A 5,000-nucleotide genomic window follows, 5' to 3' on the forward strand; every position below is an offset into this window, starting at 1 on the left:
AGATGCCTCTAAATGAACACCTTTTCCCAACTTTGCACGTTTCCAGCTTGAGAGGAAAAGGGGCTTAAAATTCACAGTTATTCGCCCGAACGTGGGATTTGGCTGGGGACGGTTTCTATATTCAAGTTGGGATGGGGGGCACCGAGGTGAGTGGTGTTTGTCCCCGAAAAAAGTGTCCCCATTTCGGTGTGCGCGTTTGAAAATTTGTTTCGCTCGCAGCGTCGCGGAGATGCGCGTGCGCGTGGCAACCTTGACACCCCCGTGTTCCCCTGGACCAGACCTTTCCAACGCCGCCTGAGTTAAGGTGCTACGACGTCCCTAAGTGGAGATGCCTCTAAATGAACACCTTTTCCCAACTTTGCACGTTTCCAGCTTGAGAGAAAAAGGGGCTTAAAATTCACAGTTATTCGCCCGAACGTGGGATTTCGCTGGGGACGGTTTCTAAGTTCAAGTTGGGACGGGGGGCACCGAGGTGAGTGGTGGTTGTCCCCGAAAAAGCCCTCCCCTTTTCCGTAGCCCCGTTTAAAGTTTTGTTTGGGCTCCTGTTCAGCGGGGAAGCGCGTGCGCGTGGCAACCTTGACACCCCCGTGTTCCCCTGGACCAGACCTTTCCAACGCCGCCTGAGTTAAGGTGCTACGACGTCCCTAAGTGGAGATGCCTCTAAATGAACACCTTTTCCCAACTTTGCACGTTTCCAGCTTGAGAGGAAAAGGGGCTTAAAATTCACAGTTATTCGCCCGAACGTGGGATTTGGCTGGGGACGGTTTCTATATTCAAGTTGGGATGGGGGGCACCGAGGTGAGTGGTGGTTGTCCCCGAAAAAGCCCTCCCCTTTTCCGTAGCCCCGTTTAAAGTTCTGTTTGGGCTCCTGTTCAGCGGGGAAGCGCGTGCGCGTGGCAAACTTGACACCCCCGTGTTCCCCTGGTCCAGACCTTTCTAACGCCGCCTGAGTCAAGGTGCTACGACGTCCCCAAGTGGGGATGCCTGTAGATGAGCACATTTTCCCAACTTTGAATGTAAGTTTCCAGTATCATTGAAAATGTGGCCTCAAACGAGCAGTTTTGCCCCCGAACGTGGGATTTGGCTGGGGACGGTTTCTATATTCAAGTTGGGATGGGGGGCACCGAGGTGAGTGGTGGTTGTCCCCGAAAAAGCCCTCCCCTTTTCCGTAGCCCCGTTTAAAGTTTTGTTTGGGCTCCTGTTCAGCGGGGATGCGCGTGCGCGTGGCAACCTTGACACGCCCGTGTTCCCCTGGACCAGACCTTTCTAACGCCGCCTGAGTTAAGGTGCTACGACGTCCCTAAGTGGAGATGCCTGTAAATGAACACCTTTTCCCAACTTTGCACGTTTCCAGCTTGAGAGGAAAAGGGGCTTAAAATTCACAGTTATTCGCCCGAACGTGGGATTTCGCTGGGGACGGTTTCTAAGTTCAAGTTGGGATGGGGGGCACCGAGGTGAGTGGTGGTTGTCCCCGAAAAAGCCCTCCCCTTTTCCGTAGCCCCGTTTAAAGTTTTGTTTGGGCTCCTGTTCAGCGGGGAAGCGCGTGCGCGTGGCAACCTTGACACGCCCGTGTTCCCCTGGACCAGACCTTTCTAACGCCGCCTGAGTTAAGGTGCTACGACGTCCCCAAGTGGGGATGCCTGTAAATGAACACCTTTTCCCAACTTTGAATGTAAGTTTCCAGTATCATTGAAAATGTGGCCTCAAACGTGCAGTTTTGCCCCCGAACGTGGGATTTGGCTGGGGACGGTTTCTAAATTCAAGTTGGGATGGGGGGCACCGAGGTGAGTGGTGGTTGTCCCCGAAAAAGCCCTCCCCTTTTCCGTAGCCCCGTTTAAAGTTTTGTTTGGGCTCCTGTTCAACGGGGATGCGCGTGCGCGTGGCAAACATGACACGCCCGTGTTCCCCTGGACCAGACCTTTCTAACGCCACCTGAGTTAAGGTGCTACGACGTCCCCAAGTGGGGATGCCTCTAAATGAAGCCAATTTCTCCTATTTGAATGCACTCTCCCAGCCCAGAGAGGCATGTGCCTTAAAATTCACAGTTATTCACCCGAACGTGGGATTTTGTTGAGGACGGTTTCTAAATTCAAGTTGGAACAGGGGGCACCGACGTGAGTGGTGTTTGTCCCCGAAAAAGCTCTCCCCTTTTCCGTAGCCCCGTTTAAAGTTTTGTTTGGGCTCCTGTTTAGCGGGGATGCGCGTGCGCGTGGCAACCTTGACACGCCCGTGTTCCCCTGGACCAGACCTTTCTAACGCCGCCTGAGTTAAGGTGCTACGACGTCCCTAAGTGGAGATGCCTGTAAATGAACACCTTTTCCCAACTTTGAATGTAAGTTTCCAGTATCATTGAAAATGTGGCCTCAAACGAGCAGTTTTGCCCCCGAACGTGGGATTTGGCTGGGGACGGTTTCTAAATTCAAGTTGGGATGGGGGGAACCGAGGTGAGTGGTGGTTGTCCCCGAAAAAGCCCTCCCCTTTTCCGTAGCCCCGTTTAAAGTTTTGTTTGGGCTCCTGTTCAGCGGGGATGCGCGTGCGCGTGGCAAACATGACACGCCCGTGTTCCCCTGGACCAGACCTTTCTAACGCCACCTGAGTTAAGGTGCTACGACGTCCCCAAGTGGGGATGCCTCTAAATGAAGCCAATTTCTCCTATTTGAATGCACTCTCCCAGCCCAGAGAGGCATGTGCCTTAAAATTCACAGTTATTCACCCGAACGTGGGATTTTGTTGAGGACGGTTTCTAAATTCAAGTTGGAACAGGGGGCACCGACGTGAGTGGTGTTTGTCCCCGAAAAAGCTCTCCCCTTTTCCGTAGCCCCGTTTAAAGTTTTGTTTGGGCTCCTGTTTAGCGGGGATGCGCGTGCGCGTGGCAACCTTGACACGCCCGTGTTCCCCTGGACCAGACCTTTCCAACGCCACCCGAGTCAAGGTGCTACGACGTCCCTAAGTGGGGATGCCTGTAGATGAGCACATTTTCCCAGCTTTGAATGTAAGTTTCCAGCATCATTGAAAATGTGGCCTCAAACGTGCAGTTTTGCGCCCGAACGTGGGATTTTGTTGAGGACGGTTTCTAAATTCAAGTTAGCATAAGGGGCACACGTGTGAGTTGTTATTTTCCCAGGATTGATGGTTTCCAATTCGGTAGCTCCGTTTAAAGTTTTGTTTTGGCCCCTGTTTAGCGGGGATGCGCGTGCGCGTGGCAAACTTGACACGCCCGTGTTCCCCTGGACCAGACCTTTCCAACGCCACCCGAGTCAAGGTGCTACGACGTCCCTAAGTGGGGATGCCTGTAGATGAGCACATTTTCCCAGCTTTGAATGTAAGTTTCCAGCATCATTGAAAATGTGGCCTCAAACGTGCAGTTTTGCGCCCGAACGTGGGATTTTGTTGAGGACGGTTTCTAAATTCAAGTTAGCATAAGGGGCACACGTGTGAGTTGTTATTTTCCCAGGATTGATGGTTTCCAATTCGGTAGCTCCGTTTAAAGTTTTGTTTTGGCCCCTGTTTAGCGGGGATGCGCGTGCGCGTGGCAAACTTGACACGCCCGTGTTCCCCTGGACCAGACCTTTCCAACGCCACCCGAGTTAAGGTGCTACGACGTCCCTAAGTGGAGATGCCTCTAAATGAAGCCAATTTCTCCTATTTGAATGCACTCTCCCAGCCCAGAGAGGCATGTGCCTTAAAATTCACAGTTATTCACCCGAACGTGGGATTTTGTTGAGGACGGTTTCTAAATTCAAGTTAGAATAAGGGGCACACGTGTGAGTTGTTATTTTCCCAGGATTGATGATTTCCAATTCGGTAGCTCCGTTTAAAGTTTTGTTTCGCTTCCCGTTTTCGTTGCGTAGCTCTGATTTGGCTGGGGATAGTTTTATACACTGCTTTAGAGTAAGACACATACGTGCGAGTTGTTTTCACATTGGAATTGACGATAGCCATTTCGGTGTTGACGTTTAACGTTTTCTTTCGCTTCCCGTTTCCGTTTTATCCAACCGATTTCGCTGGGGACAGTTTTGTTATTTAAGTTGGAGTGAGACGCAGCGACGTGCGTTGAAATTTCCGCCCTATCTGCGACGGTTCACGGTTGTAGCTCCGATTGAAGTTTTCTTTTGCTTCCCGTTTCGCGCACGCGCACGTGCGCGTTATTAGTCCCGGTTTTCCGTGTGCCCCCGGTTAATACCTTTCGAATGAGCCTATTTTGATCAAAATCCGTTGGGCGGAACCGAAAATGAGCTCGAAAAACGGTTTTCCCAGCTTCGCAGTGCATTTCCCAGCTTCTGACTTACAAGCGTAACATTGTCGCGGCCCCCAGTCCACCAGACAGCTACCATAGAGTATATAAGTCATCCTGGGAAAATGAATGGAAGTCAATGGCAGTATGACTTTACAGTGGTTTTGCCCATACTACACATATGGTGTATACACGGACCATGCACCATATGTGTCTCCCGCACACGGGTGAAAATGTATCCGCCTGAGAGGCACTCGGGGCGGGCACCCGATGGGGCATGAGACCCCCCCACCCCTGGTGGTCAAAAAAAAGTTAAATTTTTTTTTCCTTTCCTCCAGGCGCCTACTTGGCTCTGGGGCGCCCCAGAATCATGCCCCCCGACCCCGGCACTACCCGGGGGGCCGATGGGGGCCCTTTTTTTGAAATTTTTTTTTTCTCCATATTTGAAGCCCCGGCACAGGCTAGACCCATACCCCGACCCCGGGCACCCGCGAGCGGCCGGTAGGTGGCGTGTTTTGGGTCATTTTTTTTTTCTTGGCCGTTTTGAAGCCCCAGCGAGCCCCTGAGCCATACCCCGACCACGGCACTTCCCGGGCGGCCCCCCGTATACCGAAACGGCCGGTTGGGGGCGCTTTTTTTGAATTTTTTTTTTTTTCCCATATTTGAAGCCCCGGCACAGGCTAGACCCATACCCCGACCCCGGGCACCCGCGAGCGGCCGGTAGGCGGCGCGTTTTGGGTCTTTTTTTATTTTTTTTGCCCGTTTT

This window comes from Osmerus mordax, assembly GCF_038355195.1.
Source record: "Osmerus mordax isolate fOsmMor3 chromosome 7 unlocalized genomic scaffold, fOsmMor3.pri SUPER_7_unloc_1_1, whole genome shotgun sequence".
NCBI classification, from domain to species: Eukaryota; Metazoa; Chordata; class Actinopteri; order Osmeriformes; family Osmeridae; genus Osmerus; species Osmerus mordax.